This window comes from Nematolebias whitei, chromosome 21 (assembly GCF_014905685.2).
Source record: "Nematolebias whitei isolate Nwh7 chromosome 21, NemWhi1, whole genome shotgun sequence".
In the NCBI taxonomy this organism is placed as follows: domain Eukaryota; kingdom Metazoa; phylum Chordata; class Actinopteri; order Cyprinodontiformes; family Rivulidae; genus Nematolebias; species Nematolebias whitei.
This window is the reverse complement of record NC_056518.1, coordinates 17,292,105-17,314,120: the sequence shown is the minus strand read 5'-3', so window position 1 is coordinate 17,314,120 and position 22,016 is coordinate 17,292,105. Positions and strand designations below refer to the sequence as shown.

At 39.3% G+C, this 22,016-nt stretch overlaps 1 long non-coding RNA gene across 1 annotated transcript; it reads left to right on the top strand.

Moving 5' to 3' along the window:
• Nucleotides 1–16,454: 16,454 nt before the first annotated feature.
• LOC119427434 lies at nucleotides 16,455–21,575 on the top strand. Its single transcript, XR_005187654.1, has 3 exons — nucleotides 16,455–16,516; nucleotides 17,154–17,184; nucleotides 21,496–21,575. It is a non-coding gene; the product is annotated as an uncharacterized LOC119427434 (long non-coding RNA).
• Nucleotides 21,576–22,016: the final 441 nt, after the last annotated feature.

Genomic DNA, 22,016 nt, shown 5'->3' with positions numbered 1-22,016 from the left:
TGTTTAGTCCGCTTTAATCGAACTCTAGTCCGTTTGCCTAGAAAGCCCGGTTCGTTTGGGGAGGTGTGAATGTGCAATCGAACTCTGATACGGACCCAAAAAAGCGAACTCTGGACTTCCTAAATATTTAGGTCTCGGTTTGGTTGACATGAACTCGAATGCGGTTTGAATGCAGTGTGAATGCAAGCGGACCGGAGACAGCTCCAAAAACAGGAAGTGGTCTACAGCGCAGGTTAAACAAACACACATTTCTCTTACCTCATATGGAGCTGTCAGCCGCCTTGTGTGAAAAACAACATTCTCCATGGTCTTCTGCCTCATCCTCTTCTTAATGTTGTATTCTTTTACTTGTGCTGTTCTGATTATTTTTATATATATTTAGTTGTTTTTATCGTTTTACAGGGGTTTTTTGGGGGGTTTTTTGTACATCACTTTGGATGGCTGCTATGCTGTATTTTAAGTGCTTTAGAAATAAATTGGTATGGTATCTTCTGCTCATGCTGAGTCCATTGTTGAAAAATGACAAAACAGAATTCCTAAAACCACTCAAATTGGACGCCACTCCGTTTTTTGTTTTTATTTCCAGAAGTGAGTTGTGCTCAGTGTCTTCTTCAGAGGTTTTTTTCTGTTGTTTCCTGCAGTAGTTCTTGGTGCAGCGCCACCACAGGCGAGGGGGGGAACAGGTCGGCTTGATTGACTCAGTGCAGTGTGAATGTGAACTGCACCATCGGAAAATGTTAACAAATGTTCTGAATTTTGGTCCCCAATCGAACCGAGTCTACCGGACTATCAAGTGTGAAAACACCTATAGTCATGTTTGTGTTTCGTAAGGTTGCTTTGATGTGACAATCATCTCAAATCAGGTTGATTCCAAAATGCAATCAGTTGTAGTTTATTTAATGAGTTCTGTCTGAAAGTTTCATTAAAATCTGTCCACTGGGTCATGAAATGTTTTGCTAACACAACAAAACACCTTTTTGCCTTCTGCAGTGGGTGATAATCTGATTTTGCCATTTTAATAGCATAAATTGTGTTTGCTTTGTGCTCATCTAAACCTGTCATATTTGTTCATGATAAAATCCTTAAAAATAAAACAAAAAAAAAAAAGGACTTGACTAAGGGAGCTCATCTGAGGCGCAGCATCGTAAAGATAAAGAACAGGCGTTTCCCCTCCGCTCCAGCCATGTGTTGGCTATTGTCTGAACATGCACACACACTTCTTTGGATAGATGCCTTTTATAGCTCACATGACAGAGAAATACAGTTCTATTTGGCCTGATTGCTGTTGCCTGCTGGGCAGTTATCATGCTATTGTCATTGTTACATTGGTGGAACTAATGGATCTGATGTGAGTGTGTTTGTCAAGCCTCGTGCATTTGACTACACTGTTCTGGTTTATGTGTCTGTTTCTCTGAAGCTTCACCAGCTTAATGCATTAAATAAATCAATGTAAATTATAGAGTTTTTCATATGACAGGCTGAAAACAAGATTATTGTGGTAATAAATTGCAAAAAAAAATAAAAATAACGGATGTTTGAAAGTTGTATTTGGAGACAAATCACTCAGCTGAATAAACTGCTGTGCTTGTTCAAAAAAAGACTTGTCTGCCCTCTTCAGGCCTGAAAGATAATGTTAAAAATCCTCTAATGAAGTTGATGAGATCCAGCCTGTGTTCTCTGACAGTCAGAAAATCCAATTAACCCAACAGGCGAGGCCGGTGCAGCGCGGCATGTTTCGCAGCAGGCGCCTCCTTCTTATTTCCTCCTACTTATTGTTCGTTCTTTTTCTCTGAGGCCTTGAAGGAGAATACCTCCCTGAACTCACCAGGTAACTTATCTGCAACCAGATTTGTGTTATTAATCTGGTTTCTCCTCAGCAGCATGCAGAGCTGCTGCCGAAGTCAAACACGCCCTCAGTTGAAAACAAGAAGAACAAGTTTAGAATGAAAATTTGGCTCTTTGTGTTTCTCCCTGTGTGGCAGTGCATCTACAATTTGTGACACTCCCATCCAGACGGCAGGATCCTCTGGGGGACTCCCAGGAAATTACACCTTGCTCTCATATCATTCCATCTTCCTCAAGCCTGTTGACTGCACCCCCCTTCTCCCCAGTCTTCCTGACACAGTTACTCTGCCACTATATGCTCCTGAAATGTTACAGCGGCCCAGTTTTTTGAAAAGCCATTTCATTTTTCACTCTTGTCTGAGACTTGCAGTAATGGGCTCCTCTCGCTCCACATGGTTTCATCAGTGATACACATTCAGCGCAGTATTTGCTGGCCTTTACTGACCTCAGACAGTGGATGCAATTATGACAGGCCTAATGTCTGACTCAACTGCTCTGCCAGGCTGCTTTTAGCCGAGCTGCACTTCATGCGCCCTGCGGAGTTAGCCCCTTCCTGTCCCTGAAGATTAAATTTTGAAATGATGTCACTGACAATCCAAAGGTAACAGTATAGATAAATATATTTGATCTGTCATAGATGATAGGTTCATTGCAAAGACAGGGCAGCAAACCATACACATATGGTCAATTTTAAAATTGCCCAGGGGAACCTGTGAACCTGGAGAAAACTCCTGCTTTTTTTTTTTTTTTTTTTTTTTTTTTTTAGTTTATAACAAAAGAACACAAAAACTCCACACTGAAGAGCCCAGATCAAAGTTCAAACGTTAGACTGTCTAACTGTGAGGCAACACTGCAGCTTCTCAAAGTATTTATCATATTAAATAAACAAAAAGTATAGTTTGATTATAATTTAAACTCTATATTTGACGTCTCTATTTAATGCACCGTTGAGAAAACTTGAAAATAAAGGCCACTCAGTAAATCTAGGGTCAAGGTTCTTTAATGTCATATAGAAATAAATGTAGAGAGTTCTCCACATTGTTGCCATGAAAGGTGGACTATCATGTAACTGCCATGTATGTTCATTTGTCTGTCTGTTAGCAAAATGTCTCATATAACAATGGATCAGTGGTGGGATGTAACAAAGTACATGTAATTCATTACTGTACTTAAGTACATTTTTCATGTATTTGTACTTTACTTAAGTAGAGTTAAATGTGGGTACTTTCATCTTTTACTCCACTACATTTTACATTAAGTATCTGTACTTTTTACTAAACAACATTTCAATAATGCGTTGTGTTACAAGTTACATTCACGTTGTAGTTTCTTTATTTGTTCATTAGTTTGAAAGTAACCGATGGTGAGAGGGAAGTTGTTCCATTGAATCACTGCAAAGTGGGCAGGTAACGTTAGACCCGCTTTCAAGAAGAGCTGGGCCAATGACGTATGTTCTAGTATATAGTCATTGAGCTGGGTGCACCCACAGAACCGCTAACACACCCAAAATGGATTCCACTGCAGAGAGTCATCCAGAAGATGCACACCACCCATGGCCTTATTGAAAGATTATTGAAAGATTATTGAAAGACTATTGAAAGACTATTGAAAGATTATTGAAAGACTATTGAAAGATTATTGAAAGACTATTGAAAGACTATTGAAAGACTATTGAAAAATTATTGAAAGATTATTGAAAGACTATTGAAAGATTATTGAAAGACTACTGAAAGATTATTGAAAGACTGTTCAGTACAGCAGGACAGATTATTTCTCCCAGAAGAGCCAGACTGGACTCATAAAACTTTGAAAACCAACTTCTTCTGAACTTGAACAAGAAATTCCTCCTGCAGTATTAAAATGTGTCAGTTCATGGGATGATAGGACAAGAGATGTCTCTAAATGGTTCGACATTTGGGTTCGAGTTTTGAAAATGGTGTCAGGAAGTAAAAATATTGTTCACTATTGACCCATTACAAGGTTGAATAGACAGTATTTTAACTACTTGATGACAAAGTGGAGTTGAACTGATCAGAGCCTGTTCCTTTGTTAGGTGTGTCTAAGCTCCTTTTCTCAGGCAGACAACTTTGACTTAAATGTGTTTACTGCAGTTAAAATGGCACATTGATTTTTCTTTGTGTTAAATAAAAACTTTCAAAGGTATAATCATTCCGCCTTCTTATTTTGCTTAATGGTATTTAACTCTGCAGGTCATCCCTGAAATTCTGATGCACAGAATCACAAGTCCAAGTGTGAACTGTGTCACAAAGTAAACACAATAAAAACATGTATTATCTGCAGCATTGTTCCTTAAAATGACTCAACACTATTAATGTATTACAGAAAATATACATACGGTAGGCACACTTAGTGATATTGTAGACCATTGCATTAGGTAATACACTCAGCAAGTACTTTTACTTTAAATACTTTGAGTATTTTTAAAAGCAAGTACTTGTGTTTACTCAAGTTAAAACATTAATATGGTACGTTTTACTTGTACAGTTTTGTCTATTTATTTGTAATTTTACTTAAGTACAGTGTTTGAGTACTTTTTCCACCACTGCACTGGATGAATGTCAATACAACTCTCAATAAGTAATTGTTGTATGTACACTGACAACTGATTAATGTTTGGAGTCAACTTAAGTTAACTTGATTACAACAGCTAACAAGTCGTATAGCAAACACAGGAACGGCCACAACTAAGTCAGTTTTACAAATACTGAACTAAACTTTTGGTTAGTTTCACTATTATTGTATTTTAAGATGAAACACCAATTTCAAATTAAAACAGTTGCATTCCTTGAATGTATGCATGTCTCATGCTACCTTTAATGACGGATATATTATTAAGATTATCTGATTTTAACAAATGATGGCATTTGAGTTGTTTTTGTTCAATCTTGAAAAGGACGTTGTGCACAATCTGATGTGATCTCACATGATTTGTTCATGTTTCATGATTGGCAGTCAGCTTGGATTGTGCCAAATTTTCACTCCCTTGATGACCATTTTCCAACTTATTTTTGTAATTTCTTCAACTTCTTTCATCAGAGTTACAACAGCAGCAAAACGAACCTTCATTTCAACAGAATCAACACTCAGATGGACTTGAGAGTCCGTCTGTTTGCTCTATGAAAGGAAAGCGGTGCACTCGTATTCTGGCAGCGAGCAGCATGTGGTTGGGACACATCCTCCAGTAATAAAACCAATATTGCAGGATAATTATCGTGGATTTATTTATTTATTTATTTATTTTACAGTGCGCTCAGTGCACTTCTCCTGGAGGGGAGACTGTCATGCGTTTGATGAATTTTGGTTTTTATTAGCTCACAGTAAAACACAGCCTCACTATCCTTATACGTAATACAATAAGCCATCTTTATTATCAAGGGAACATGCAATAAAAAAAACAGGTACATCAGCAGTTGCATACTAATGTTATATGCAACATAATGCAAGATCTACAGTATGCAGTCATGCGTTTTGATGTTACATGTTGTCTTGTGTGAAATATACGACCTGCAGGGTTTGGTAAGGATAAAAAGGAAAACATGACAAAAAGCTTTCGCTGCAGGAATAAAGGGAAGTTTCATAGAATTTGCTGTTCTGAAAAATAGATTAAAATCTGCAGAAATTTGGATATAGTTTTGAGCATGAGGCAGGTTTAAAAAAATTGATTTGAAATATTTTATTTTGGACTTGCAACCTGTCCATGGTGTTCCCCGCCTCTTGCACTGTGATGGCTGGATATGGGCACCAGTGACCACCGCGACTAGTAAAGGAAGACGCAGATTAAAAAATAATAGAGGGATGGATGGATATTTGATTTCTAAAGAGTTCACATACAAAAAAATAATAATTTATAACCCTTTTTCTTAAACTTCCTATTAAAGCTGCATCACTGCTACACATTATGACCTCCTTTGGGAATTTTTTTCAAATTTATAGGAGGTACAAATCAACCCCTGGCATTCTCTAACCAGCAACATGTTTTCTCACAGTTCAGCTGTAATCCTGCAGTTTTTACTCCAGTATTGTTTAACAGCGAAGCATCCCGCTCTCTCTGAGCGCCTGCTGTCAGAATGAGCCATGGTTAAGCAGGTGGGGCTGTCCCACCACAGAGATGTATGCATCAGGAAGCAGTAAATCCTGCACGGCCTTCCATTTGTTTACGCCTCCTGTTTCCTGCCAAACAAACTACCAGATTTCCCATGAGAGCTCCTGACACCCCCCACCCTCCAAAAAAAAAAAAAAAACAACCACACACATCACATACACACATGTTTTATGGGCATCACAGCCAGATGAAAACAGTTAAACCCCCATCTTTAAAAAAGGTGCGTTTGTGTGCAGGGCTTAGATTCAGCTCAATTATCAGCACAACACGAGAGGATGCGCCATAAATCGACAAGCCGATCACTCCTGTCATTCCCCTTTTGAATAAACGCCTTGATTCATTTCACCAGCAAGCAATTATGCTCACATTTTATTTTAATCCATCTCCTTATTTATGCACCAGAAGCTTCTGTGCAGTGAGCAGCTACTGCAGGGTGAGATAAAAGAGTTCTCCACATCAGTTTCAAGACGCATAACAACATCGCCGCAATAATGCCACGAATAAAAGGTGGCTTTTGTTTCAAAATCAAATTTGTGCTTTTCATATAAGGCGTTTGCTCCTCCTCATTTTTCATCCAATTTGATTCTAATAAAGATCTTTGTATACAGAATGTATCCTCTGAGGTTTCCAATTCCTCGTCGCACAAATGAAAACCTAAATTGTGTCAGATCCACAGTCCCTGTTGGATTCCATTAATTAGTTGAGCTAAAATGTCACAATACGCTTCTCATTTTGTCATATTCCTGTTGGTTTTATCTGGAGCCAAATCTGGTCCAAACCTTGTTAGGAAGTGGGGTGGGAGGTGGGGGTGCATCTAATACTTGAGTTTTATGTCTCTCTGCCAGGATGTTTTATTAACGCGGTGCCTTACAGACAAGTTGACATATTTCACTAGTGAAGGACGTGACCCTGATAGTTTATTTCCCATGATGAAATTGTCCACAGGTTGATGACTTCGTAAATAAACAGTTTATGGAGCCGCAGTTCTTGACTGCTGGTGACAACAGCAATTACTATTGTGTAATCGTCACAGGGCAGATGTAGCAGTGTGCATTCTTGTGTTTTTTCTTTTTGAATAATAAAAATCACAGACTTGACAGTTTATCCTTTAAGTGAAAACGCTTTTAAAACAAACTGTAATGTGCATTTAGTATAATTTATAAAGCTTTAGTGTGTTACAGTAAAATTAATGTGGACCTTTTAGGCTAAGTTGTGCCAAAACTAATTAAGCAGTCTTCAGGTTTAAATTATATGTTTAATAAATACATGGTGCTTACCACCTTTCATGCCAGAAATTTTAACTTAAATCATCTTATGCTGAGAAGGAATGGCATTACAGAGGTCTGGTCCAATTTTACGATATCATTCACAATGTGATATTGTGTGATCTCATAACGGCGGTCAGAGAATGGGTTGAGGATGAGTTTTCTTCTGCACTCGAGAAGTCCTGTTTGAACCTGATTCTGACGCCAACGCTGTACACGTTTCAGGAGAAATTCACCAGCCTTCATCAAACTCGATTCCCTGGTCGTTGGGAATTTGTTCAGATCTTCACAATTAATGGACCTCTGGTGGCTGAGGTCATCTGTTAAAACCAGCGCAGCTGAACACGCCACAAAGCAGGAAGTCTCCCTGCAACAGCTTCATTTTCTTCTTCCATAAAATCAGAAAATCAATGTTAATGATGCACAAATCTTTGAGTACTATTATCTAAAAAATGTATTCATTAGTAAATCTAATGATGGGTTCAAGAGTGCAAATATGTGAGAGAAATTCTTCTATTTTTTTTAAATTGCCTGTTGTTTCTGAACAGCAGGCATATTGCACAGTTTTAATTAAGCACCTCTTGTTCTGGAAGGCAGCATGAGATGTAGCTTTTCACATCAGCCGCCGTACTATGCTTTGTCAGCACAATTTACTGCCTATAGATCCCGCTGTATGGCTAATCTATAAAGGTCTCACCCCCTAGTGCAAATGTTGGAAACTGTGTTGCAAAGAGAAATTAACGGGTCCAGAACACAGGGATCTATAAACATATTATACCCTGTTGTTAATGGAAATGTCATCAACAGAAATCTCACAGGTCTACTGAGTGATGAGCCAATTTCCTTGACAATCTCTAAACCACTCGCATGTAAAACGATCGGAAATTCCCAGGATTGAGTTCAGCAGCGCTCGGGTCCGCCATGCCGCCAAAAAACAAAATGACCAAATTTTCCAACCAATTAAATTTAAAAGCCTCCTCTTTTCCAACCGGTTTTGAATGAACAACAATAAAAACAAATCTATGGATAAAAGTGGAAAGCTTCTCTTGATGTCATAAACATTTTGTGCGTGTGGTCACTCCCTGCTGATCATGGGAGTAATCCAAACTGATTGAGTGATCATAAAGTGAGCTGTGTGTCTCTGGGAAGCCTGGACTGGTGGTTGAATGACCGTGACACTGACCACAGCTCCTCTCATGGCATCAGGTAGCATCCTTCTCGTTTATGTTGTTTAATGTGAGAAAGTTAATCTTTCATTTTATCACAAACATTAACCTGATATTTGTGCTGTTGTTTAAGTCAAATAAGATGAACTAATTTTAAAAAAAGACACCAAAAGCAGCCAAATTGTATCAAACTGGGTCTACAAAAACATGGGTTTTAAATGTGATGCAAACGTTTGGGACCTTCGGGTGGCCAGCGCGGGACCTTAGGTGGTCGATTAAGTCCAAGTCATTATAAAAGAAGTCCCGATGGGCTCCGGAAACAGAGGCGGACCTTCGACAGTGCGTCCCCCACTTGGAAGCCCTCATGGTTCCAGCTAGAAGCTCCCAGCTTTCACCTCTGAGTCTGGGGGTCCAGTTCTGTGCAGCCAGTCAAGGCCCGGGTTACACAGCACAATGCTCCAGTTCTTAAAAAGACGTCTTGACATGAATTCTTTCTTGTGAATCTTGTTTGTAAAGATTTATTTTCTTAAAGAAACTTGTCCAAGTGGTATAAAATCTTACATTTGAAAAGCCGGTTCGGCAATCGTGACTTGGCTTTCTGTTGGGCAGAAAACAGCGGCCGGTGTGGTGCAAACAGCGTTTGTGCTACTTTTATTGAAGGGGGGAGACCCCCACTATTTTGAATAATTGACCAATCTCCAAACTCTGTATTTTAGCTAAGGTTTTAGAAAAACTGGTAAACACTCAAGTCAAGAAGTAGGACTCTTAATATTTTATCTTCCCTCCAATCTGGCTTCGGGAAACACAGCATGACTGCTTCTCTAAAGGTTTTTAATGATGTTGTCGAAGCTTTGGACACTAAGGATTACTGTGCTGCACTTTTTAGACCTGTCCAAAGCCTTTGATACGGTAGATCATGACATCTTATGTCACAAGCTCTCAGATAGTGGCTTCTCAGATTGCATTATTGGCTGGTTCTCCAACTATCTCTCAGGTTCAAAATAACGGTATTTCATCTAGCTACCTAACGGTCACCAATGGTGTGCCACAAGGCTCAGTTTTAAGTCCCACTCATTTTACAATTTATATAAAACATGTAGCTCAAAACATTCCGGACGCGTCCTTGCATCTTTTTGTTGACGACACTGTTGTCCATTGCCGAGCTAACACAGTTGCCAAGGTTTTCCAACTTCTACAGTCTTCATTTGACATCATCCAGTCAGACTTATTCCATCTCAAACTGGTGCTAAATGCTGACAAAACCAAAGGGATGTTGTTTTCCAACAGAAATTCGGTGCCAGCATCTCTTCCTTCTATCTCATCCATGCACGGTGTTCCTACTGAGTTTGTAGATGCTTACAAATACTTGAAAATTATATTTATTTTATTTCATATTGAAAACTTGATAAAGAAACTGAAATTAAAACTGGGTTTCTTTTTCAGAAATAGATCTTGCTTAACTCTGAATGCCAGAAAACATCTTGTAGCTGCTACTTTCCTATACCGGCCATTGTTGACATTATTTACATGAATGCCCCTGCCAGCTGCTTGCAGATGTTGGATGCTGTCTACCATGGCGCTAAGATTCATAACTGGTTGTAACTACCGTACTCATCACTGCACCCTGTACTCCTTGGTCAGTTGATCATTATCTACATGTAGGCTCTCACACTGGTTCATTTTCATCTATAAATCCCCCTTGGTTTGCTACCTTCTTATATCTCCTCCCACATGTCACGTCATCAGTGCAGTTACAACATGCGCTCTCAGGCCATCAATACCTGCAGCGTTCCCTCAGTGCGGACTGAAATTTGGTAAAAAGGCCTTTTCCTCCTCAGCTCCTGTAACCTGGAACACCTTGCAACAGGAACTGAAGCTGTCCTCCTTGATTTCTTAAAGGGGTTTCAAACATTTGATAACGTCAATGGAAAAATCAAGGCACATATGTTCTTGTTGTTGGTATTTCACCCTGTTTTATGGCACCCTGGTTTATTGTTTTGTACACTACTCTTATTTTTAACTGCATTCTTACTGTAGCTTATTGTTGTCTACGTTTACTGTTCTTGTTGTCTGTACTTTATATGTTCTATCTGGAACAGGACCTTCTTGTAAATAAGTCGTCATGGCTCAATGAGACTAGCCTGTATAAATAAAGGTTGAACTAATGAAAACTGACTTATGGGCAATGTAGTTCTCATGAGTGGTGATTATTGTGTAGGCTGATTGAAAGAAAATTACAAAACGGCAGCATTTGTCTGAATTTATTTTTATTTTCATCCAGCCACATCATACACTAAAGACAATAAAAGAAGAATATACTCAACTTGAGAATAATAAAAACATACATACAACTGTATTAACAGTTTAAACATGTTACAAGCTGTGATACCTACTAAAATATAAAGCAGCTGTAACACTGAATGCCTCAACTTTTACTTTGACACTTTACTTTTTTGCATATTCTGAAACTGTCAAAGATCGAAATGTAAAATATTGTTTAAAACACAAAATACATGTGTTCATATATATTAACTCTGTTTAAATTAAATCACCTTTTTGCGTTTAGCTGTTCACATGGACCAAAATGAATTAACATTTGAAACATCTTTAAATAGTTTCAGCGAAAAAGAGATAATTTATCAAAAAAGATGCATTTCACGAGTTGCAGATGTGGATTTTGTGCACAAGTGTTCACAAGTTAATGGCAAGTTAGATGAGGACAACATGTACAGGTACATGGTTTAGTCATGACAAATTACTGTGCAAACGTGACTTAAGTTTAATTGCATTTCAAAGTTCTTTCATTAAAAACTATATAACTAACTTGAATTTTGTCTGCAGGTCCATACACAGATGGAGCTTAATAAGCTAGATGTTAATTATTTTTATTTTATTTTATCTTTCCCCATGTGCAGTTAATACACACTTTTTGTCTTGGGAACACTTCTAGTTCTAGTGTAGCTATGAAAACTTGTGTACAGGTGAGCACATTAAAGAAACACGGAGAATGTGTAAATGCAGAATATCCGACAATACAATAAAATAAAAAGTTATTTAAAGTTATCCATGTGTTTTGTTAACCCTTGACAGCTAGCATGTCATCCTTTTTGAATTTCACACAGACAATAACCCAGTGACCTGCTTCACAGCTAAAATAAATCCTTAAATAGACTGATGCCAGTTGGCATGGTAACCTCATGTGTCTTGATTTTCACATCGTCTACCCCCTTTGAAACGTGGGGCGCTCAGCATGACTTTGAATTTAAAGCTGAACCAAACAAAGGATGAAAATGCCCAATGTCTTTGAAATAGTGTGGATGACCACACAGCCTGAGAGAAAAGGGCTTAGACGAGGGGGGAAATGGTGAAATTATGAACAATAAATGAAATGAATGTATGAATTTCAGCAGATAGGAAAAAATGGGCGTAAGACTCGATCTCAAACAGCCAGCAGTCACGTCTGAATTGATATCAAACAGGTCAAACTAATGAAGTGGGAAATAAATTCTGTTTTCTGACACTGCTGTTCTTTTCTCAATTTACCTCCCACAAAGAGGCAACAACCCTTTGTGTTTCTGCCAGCAGATGGCTGTGCAACACTCACAGAGACACAAAGATGTTTGGGCCATACCAATTTGAAGATTCGTTGTTTATTTTTATTTTACCATTACGTGCTAATTATATAAGCTGATTTTTAATTGTGATAATATTTTGAAAATCCACTTAATCGATAAAGTGATGATATAACCTGTTAAGGTGTAATTTATTTCAATATGGGACTAGATCATCCATGTTTGAACATTCAAGTTTAGTTGTATTTATTACTGTATACAGTCGGGACCGATGAGACACACACACACAAATATTAACGTGTAATAAAGGCCTGTTCAGAACATTAGTTTCATGTCACATTCTTAAATTTTCCACTAGGGGGCGCCAGAGTCGAGCAAAAGATGAGAATCTGAACGGAATTGATGGATGAGGCTTTTTCTTTAATGAAGAATTCTTAATGAATTGATTTCCACAAACAAACCCAGATAAGAGCATGTTTTCAATAAAGACCTTTAACTTGAGCTTTTTAAGCTATGTCTAAATTTGTGTTGAGCTCTGTATTTAGACATGCACAAGGATGCATCAATGTGCAGTGGTTATAAGGTTACAGTAATGCCTCTGCAGCTGTGAACGCACAGATTTTTCCTGATTCTTTTAGTCGCGATGTTGTTCTCATAGCAGAATACAAAGAAAGGCCTTGACCGAAAGGGGAAACGGAGAGAGTGGGAAAATGTATAGACATGTCAGATTTTTGGCCGGAGGCTTTGCACTGTTTACCTGGACAGCATTTGTCAGTAAAAGTCACTGGGTCAGATAATTGAATGAAAAGAGACAGATGGCGGCAGCATTTACTGCTGATTACATGGAAGCTGTAAAGTGCCTCTCAGTAGCTGGGGGTGTCGGGACCTGGCCCATTAAACTACTGGAGCCTGAATCTTAAAGGGATGTAGTTGCACCAGGAGGAGAGAGCACATTAAAAAAAAAAAATACTAGACACCAAGATGCTGTCTACCCAATGAGTTTATGTAATAATAATTCTATTGGTAAACAGCTTTGCAACAAAAACAAATCAGTCCCTTAAATATTTGGATTATAGGGTGGAGGTGCCGTCACTCACCAGGATCAAAGTATACACAGCAGAGGCCTCTGAATTATGAGATAATTGCACAGGATGGCTGTATGTGCACAGTGCAGTCAATATAAATTGTTATAGTGATGTAGGGCCATATGCAGAGTCATGAAATCACAAGAGATGCATTGTTGTTGGGCAAACCTCCAGACTAAAGGCCCAGGATTCCTTAAAGAGATGCATGTTGCTCACCCCCTTTCATTCTAACAGTGGAGGGCACAGCTAACCAAAAGCGTAGCTTTGCTAACCAGTATTCTGCTAACTAAAAACTAGCTTTAGTTGAAGCTGCGTCGACCAATCACGTCCTGTCACGTGTACGTGTACTGTAACAAATGCTTTATCAACTTAAGAGGTTTGGTTTTTCAGCAGAATACTGAGCTACAGTGCTGATAATTTGTGAATTTTAATAACCATTATTGTGCATGAAGTACTGAAGGCACATGTAGTAAATATAAATCACACAAAGCGTTAACTTGACGTTCTGCTGTTCACCTGCTGATTCTGACTTCAATCTGTGAATGACGGGCTCTTCTCTGCCTTCGCCCTCTGAGCCTGCTCACTGTTCATTTACATTTGTCTGATGGATTGCCTTCTCGGAGAAATGGGTGATATGTTTACTGATGTGTTTTTCTACTAACTCCACCAGGCAGGGAATCAATATTCCCATTACAGGTAGATTCCCCTTTCCTGACCTGCAGAATAGTAAACATCAGTCTATATCTTTGTCAAAATGATCGCCAGCGCGTGTTAGTTGAGGTCGTATAAGAAGATATTCTACAGCTTTGTAGCTCCAACAAAGAAAAGGTCAATAATTTACTTATTTATTTCTCTCTCTTTCTTTTTTTACAGTAGGTAGTAGAATGCAAATCTCCATTGTCAGCCAGTCTCTGATAGAAATGGCTATAACTAAATCAATTTTTCAGTTTTAAGTTCAAATTTGGACTTTAACTGACCACACAAGATATATACCTTCAAAACGTTGCCATTTAACTTTGCAGTCAATACAGCTTGTCTGTTAGCAACTTATCTTATCTTATTAGTATTTCATTGTTTCTAATTATATTTCATGTTTTTATGCTTTTATTCATGATGCTGTAATATCTTGTTATTAATATTTGATGTTGCAATCTTTTTTGGCAAGCACTTTGATAACAGTTACTGTTTTAAATGTGCTATTTAAATAAATGTGACTTGACTTATCTCATGAACCACTAAATGGGTTTTATGAAAACCTTCAGAAATAATCACTGGATGTACATCTACAACTGATTAATATTTAAAGTCAACTAAATTCACAGTTAATTGATGTTATCCAATTCAAAATGGCTACAACACAGCCAATTTTACATTAAATAAGCTCAAATTTGGTGTGGTAGTAGCTTATCATTATCACATACACATATTTGGAGAACCACAAATACAAGGTTTGACCTAAAGAGTTATGACTGTTTTGAAAAGCGGCGGGTGATATGCATTCCTGCATTCTTGGGTCCGATCTCAACTCAAAACTGTGTCAGATACTTTTTGAGAATATAAAATTATAGCTCAGCTTATGGGTTGCACTACAACATTTACGTTTGCAATAAAAAAGTTCAATGATAGCTTACATTTTACAGTCTAGAACAATAACCTGAGCAGTTTGCCGCTTAACTTAATCAGAAGATGAAGCAGACTTTATCAATTGGAGCTGAACGATGAGAGTTATACAGTGAGCCTCCAGCTCCATCACATTTAAAGGTTTACTTTCACTCGCGCTGCATTCTGACTCAACCGCATTGACAAGACAGTAAACTGAGCACAATTACCTGTCTGTGGGGAACGATTCGGCCTACATCAGCATAATCAATTTCTCCAGCCGGATGCTGTTCATCCAAAATGGAGATCGTTCACAAATCACAGTGTCTGCCCTTAGAGTTCAAGTTTAATGCCATCAGAGCTCCCATTCACTATCATTCACGCCCATTAAACTCCCTTCTTCCTCATCTGGTTGCGTTAATGAAGACGGTCTATTTGCTTTGTGTTACCGCCATCATTTCATCCAGCTACAAGGATTTTATTCAGATGTTACGAGAGTGGCTGGTGTGTCGCTGTTCTCTGCTCCTTTCACCTGACTGGCCTCACAGTAAAGATGATAAACAGTGTAAAAAGGAAGTGAGCAAACATCCAGAGGAGGCAGTCCTCTTGAATAAATATTTGTAGACCTTGTTTGGGCAGGGTTTTCTCTCACACGCGCTTAGAAAAGAGGCAGTTTTATTGACCCTGTGCGTGCATCTGCTGCTGTGCAAGCTTGTTTATACTGAGCACAACAACATTAATCTTTATGCATTTCTCATTTATTAATCATTAGTTGAGCAGTAGGACCGTTGATGATCCATTTGCATTATGTAAGGGCCCATAATGCATTGGTCTGTGGATGAAAAGCACGTTGCATGCCGCCTTTCATACCACAGCTTTAGACTAAAACGTCTTATGTTGAGGAATGACGGATGTTAAAGCCAACAACCTTCTGCTCAATCATGCAGTCCTGCAAAAACCTGCATGAGCTCACATTAAAGTATTTGTAGGGAATACATCTCAGCTACTACCACTCCAAATTTGAGCTCAATATCTCAAAAGCTTTTTGTATTTGCTAAGGTTGATTATTGCTGTGGTGGCCGTCTTGATTAAAAGTGAATGGTTTTGTAGACGCTCATCTATTGATTACTTTCTGAGGGGTTCCTTACAATCTGTCCAGTGGGTCATGGAATATTTTGCTAAAAGTACAAGCAGACACACACATACACAAGCAATAAATGTGTGTCACCATGTTTGCATTTCGTCATCAAAGCATTCTTCTCTGCAGTTCCCTCTTGAAGGATTGGAGCAGCACTTCACACTCTGGTGGAGCTTCTGTTCGTTCTGAGCACAGAGATTGGCTCACAGCTGTGCCACTCAGACAGCAAATACTCTCTGACTTCCTCTGTCCTCGTTTCCTAGTGCAGGCTGAGAGGAGGGAGGGGAATGGATCTTTTTCTGTGTGAGACGCCGGCACTGCCTCACCCTGCTCCTCCTCACCTGTCCTTGACTGGACGAAACACAGAGGAGGCTGCCCTGCTCTCTCCTCCTCTCCTCCACCTTTTTGAGTCTGTCTTCATGTGAGTACCTGCAGTCCTGCTGAGACATTCCTCTCTGTGACTTCCTTTTCTACCTGTGGTGCCTCAGTGGAGCAGTGAGGAGGGGAACCTTCGTCCTCGGCCAGTGGAGCTCTGATGGGAGGCAGCGTTGACTCTGGCTGGGACTGGGGATGCTGAACGGGGGGAGGGAGGGCCTGTTTGAGCTGGGACAGCAGCTCCAGCAGCAGGGGGAGTACCAGGCCGCCCTCCACTGCTTCCTCAGCTGCCTTCTGGGACTGACCCATGTGCAGAGCTTCACCTCTCTGCCCAACTGCCTACATCAGGTGAGTCAGAAGCTGGGAGCACATCCACACCCAAATATCTGCCTATTTTCTTTTTTGAGTCTAAAACGTTTGCAGTTTTGTGTATTTGCACATCTGCAGACACGTTTGCATCATTTCATCTGAGTGTTATCACACTTGACAGCACAGAGGACACATTTAACCTTGATATGTCTAACACCATTGTCAGCTCTGACAGCACAGTCCATCATGAGCTTCAGTGTTGACACTGGAAGTCGACTTTCATCCCACCAGGACTCAAGTTGTACTTTCTGCTAAATGGGGTGTTGGACACAGACTAATACTGATTGGATCTGGCTCATTTAGAAAAGTTTTGGTTTTGCCACCACGAGGCAAACTTTTACACACTGAGATGCTTTACAACAACCTCCCATGGTAGAGTAACACTTTTAATTCCCTCTAGTAGTGCATGAAAGAATGTGCCAGATGTCAAAATATTGCCTTTGCTCCAGAACTTTATAACATGCAGAATGATGTTGACCAGACCTTTGGTGCTGCAGTCAGAGCAGTGTTGTGTTTTAACAGCTCCTGACACCATGCACACACTAACCCCAGGGTCATGTTGGAAATTATTAATCATGTCTGCTTGTTTGTTTGTTTTCTTTTCTGTTTGTTGCAGATTGCTGAGCTCTTCATCACTGAAAAGAACTGTATCCTTTGCTTGAAAATTTAGAAGAAGAAAAAAAATAGAACAATTGCATTTTCTGCAAGAATGCAATGTGAATGTTGAAAGCTGAATGATGGTGCTGAAATTGCAGAAAAATAATGGAAGCAGGCTATTAACTAAAAGCTAAAAGGAGCAAAACACTGGCTAAAAACAGATGCACTTTAATGACAGCTTAAAGGTAAATGCAACAGAATTTACAAAAGTTCTGAACAAAAATGCAACCAAGCTGAAAGTAGCAAAAGGTTAACTAAATGTAGCAAAATAATAGATAACAGCAGCAAAAAGCTAGTTAAAAGTTAATGTTGTAAAACTAGCTAAAACTTGGCAAATTGCTAGCTAAAAGTTGCAGAAAAATAGCTAAAAGTAATAACAGATGACAAAAATAGAGCATCCAAAAATAGCTTTTTTTCTAAACAAATGATGCTAATGTATTTCTATGGGGAAAATGTTTGGAAATACACGTAAATATTGTAAAAAGTATCAAAGTTGCAAAAACCACAAGTCCTGAACCCATCTCCTGAATGAGCCAAACAATTTGAAGGTTTGCTCAAATAGCACAAAGTATGCAGAAATACTCGGATTGCAAGACACTCAAACAAAAATAAAAACAGTAGCATAAATGCTGAATCTGCATTCACACAAAAAAATCCTAGCAAGTGGCTAACTATAAAACTACGGCCCTGTGAGGTAAACATTTAAGGGAAGCAGGCGTAGCAGATTCCAGCACAAAAGAGGATGTTGACCATAAATAGACATCAATGTAAACAAAAGGGGCACGAGTACATGCCTCTGAGTCACAATAACACGTTTGTCCCGTGATGCCATATGTTTTGTGTTTCACTGTGAAGTCTCTTAAGAGGATTTGTGAGCTCTTATCTCTGTACAGCAGAGCGAGAGAGCACTAATTAACCTGTATCTGCACTGAGGAGCCCATGTATCCCCACTTCACTGCCACTATAAACCATAGCCTGACAGGACAAAGAGATAATAGAAAGGTTTTGTGTTTCAGGATATATTTCCACCCGCAGCTCCTGTCCTTGTTACTGAGACACTCCAGCACTTAGACCGGCCAGCTCAGGTTATCCACTTCAGCGAAGCTCCACCTCAAGCTGTCCATTTTTCAAAATAGGTTGATTTGTGGAGCTCCGGTCCATCTGCAGCCACGGTAGTCTATGTTGAGGTATGACAGAGTGTTTTGTTGTGTTCCACAGAGTTATGAAGATCATTGAAAAAATGAGTAGTGTTGGATCAAATCAGGGCGTTTTACGTATAATAGATTTGTTCTTATGGTGTGAAAATTATTAAACACAACCATAACACAGGGGGAATATGACACAGTTAATACTATAATAAATGTTTGGAGTTGTTGAAGCGATGAGTGTGTAAAAAGTCACAAAACTTGTGTTTGTTTTTTTAGCTGTTATCGGGTCTTTCAGTTGTTTAGTCATGTTGCAACAGTCCACCCTCTGGGGAGAAAGGTTGAAGTCAGTCTGCTCAAAGTGGCAACAGAATGTGGGAACTTTGGAGTGTCGCACAAACATTTTACAAGAGCAGAGATGGCAGCAAGTTTTTTTATAGGTCACATCAAGACCATAATTGGAAACAAAAGCTAAAATTGTACATATTCAGCGCACGTCGGATGTCGTTTCAGTCAGAATATTTTAGCTGAAATAGCTAAAAGTTGACAGTGATGATGGTCCCTTAAGGTTTGATGTGTTGTTTTCAGAGCTGACAGCATCCTTGAGTCACCTTTATCCATAGCTAAAAGCTCTTTTGGCTGCTGATATAAGATTCTTTGAAATAAAATTGACTTCCTTTTAACGACTGTAATCACAAAAGAATGCAAAATGTCTTAAATATCTGTAGTCTCATATTATATTTATATATATTATTAGGTGGGTATGCAATAACAAAATATCTAAATGAACTGATATAGAGTAGACCCTCACTTACGTTCCAGACACTCCGGCGATGGGTGAAGATCTGCGAAGTATGGACATTATATTTATTTTAGTATTTATATATGTTAAGGCTTTACAAACCCTTCCCACACTCTTGCAATGTTCTTAACAATATTCTAAACTCTTTAAACACGCTAAAAGAGCACAGTGAAAGAGAGCAGACGGACAGATGCTATGATTACTGAGCCAATTGGACTGGCCATTGGGAGCACCGGGAGATTTCCTGGTGGCCTGGCCCGCTCAGTGATCGCCGAGGGGGACTAAAGACTCTGTTCGGGTCACGCTTGATGATTTTAAATAAACAATTCATGCCACTCATGCGGCTCACTCAGGTATAAGACAGACCACCTCCTCCTTTCTTTTTCCGAGGCTGTCTGTTGTGTGCCCGCCTTTTGTGTGTCTCTGCTCTGCTGTGACAGTCTCAGAAAGAGAAAGGAGGCGTGGGGTGGGGGGGGGGGTGTCTGTTTTATACCTGAGTGAGCTGCGCTCAGCCACTCTCTTTTTTTTTACTTATTCACTCTTATATTTCCACCTAACCATTTTCTCCAATAATTTTTTTCATCTGATCTGTTCATCCCTGCTCCCTGAGAAGTAGCAATGGGGAAAGACAGACCCCACCCCTCCTTTCTTCTTTTGAGTCTGTCTGTCACATGTCTGCTCTCCTGTGACAAACGGCCTCAGAAAGAGAAAGGAAGGGGTGGGGGTGGTCTTTCCCCATCGCCAATCATGTGTCATGTACAATCTTATGCTGAAAACCTGCGAAAGAGTGTGTCCGTGAAAGTCGAACCGTGAAGTATCGAGGGACTACTGTAGTAGTATCACTTTACTTTTTGATTACGTGATTGCTGTTTTTGTCCAAATCTGTATATGTGAGTGTTAGCCTGTTAACAAAATATCTCATGAACCACTGGACAAGCTTTGATGAAACTTGTAGAAAGTTATTGACTGATCAACACTAGCCCACACAAAAATGGCTACAACCCAATCAAATGTACAGATGTTGAACTAAAATTTGTTGTGGTGGTAGTAGCTGAGAGTCATTAACAACACGTACTCAGAGTGTAATACCGCACAGTACTGCATTAAATCTCCACAACGCTAATTTTAAAGGTTTGACCTAAACTGTCACAACTCTATTTCTTACATGAGTGGTCTGAAAATCAAGCAACGTGTATACTTTCAAGGAATTATAGACCTTTAGTTCATGTTTCTGCAAGAGGTTTGTGTACCTCAATACTTGTTTATTTTTTTAACTGTGCTTCAGGCTCTTTTGGCATGTTGTTCTCCAGCGGAGAGGACTGCTGGAGGATTCCTGTCGTGGCGTTGTTGTGATTCAGGCGAGTTAAAAATAGCAGGTAACAAACGTGCTCTGACCTTTGTTGATGGCTGCCCCCCTAATTCCCCCTCGCAGATGGTCCGCCTCACGTTTGTCCCGTCCCCAGCTGCCAGGTGGCTCCTCGGAGCTGGGACAGGTAATAGCTGTGGTTCAAATCACCCTGAAATAGAAACTGAGGCGTGTTGGAAATATTAAAGCAATACATACAAACAAAAAAACTGTTTTCTTACTAAACACTACTGATGATGGTTTTCTTTTTAACTTTCTCTTTGAGTTTGCTTCCTTTCTGAAACTATTTATGCTGGTTTACCTTTAAAATTTAAAGTTTTTTTCATGTTTTTCATTGATAAAAACCTATTTTCTACCTTAGTGACTTTTGTCATAGGTGCATAGTTTGGTTTAGGGGTCACTGAAGTGACTACAAGTCTGTGATGGAAACATTGCTCATGAGAAACTGATGTTAAGTAGGACATTTCAACAGCGACTGCTGTGTTTATTTTAAGCACTCATCGTCCCATTGGTCATTAAGCTCACCTGACAAGCATCAATGGTGTCTTTTTACAATGACAAGAGCTCTTAGAGCTCAGCGTGCTTTTTTTTAAAGTGAGTTATTTTAGGAGGCTTTAAAAATAAAGTCCTTTTCATAGAAACAAAAGTCTGCTTTAGATTTTTCAAAGGAATTTGAAAAGATTGGAAATACAAATATGCTCAGACTGAGAAGAAATTAATTATATATCCAGTAAGTTGTGAGGTTTAGTGACTTATAAACCAAAAGCAAGCAATACACACGTGTTGTAAGTCTAATATCAGCACTGCAAAGTCCTGACTTCCAGATCAACAATGGTGCTTTGCATTACTCCAAACTCTGTTTGGCCTGAAGGGCCGTTCTAAAGTGGGACTGAAAAAGAAAGGAAAAGAAACGTGACGGCTGTTTTTATCCTCCACAACTGACTAATCCTGCTGACAACTGAGCCCGATCCTTCACCTATATAAACAGATGGGAAGGCCCTCCAGTTCATCCAAGCTGAAAAGATGTTCTACGAAGTGGCGCTGATCGAACTCACAGCTCTTCAGGGAAGCACAGGCAAGTCTGTTTTTTTATTAAATGATATTTAATGGAATTAAAAGTGGAACCACAAAGCATCTTGGCTTTAGTTTATTATTATATGTGTAGATTACATTTCACAGAGAACGCTTTGATTTTGATTAGACTTGTATGTCTAAAGGAGATGTTTGTTAGCAACTTTAAGGAAGTTCAGGAAAGTATGGTACTGTATTTTTTTTTAAACAAACATAAGTAAAAATCTCACATGGTTGAGGCCTTAAATTCCTGTGGGAACCTGGAATGTGATCTCATAGCTTCACTTATAGCTTGATGTGGACTTGTGCGGGTGATCTCAGGCAGGTTTCTGCTTCATACGTCCGCCTGCTCCTCTGACTGCTGCTGAGGCAGCAGCGCTGTGTAGCAGAGAGGACCAGGGACAGACAAAGCAGAAGACAAATGGGCACATCTTCTCA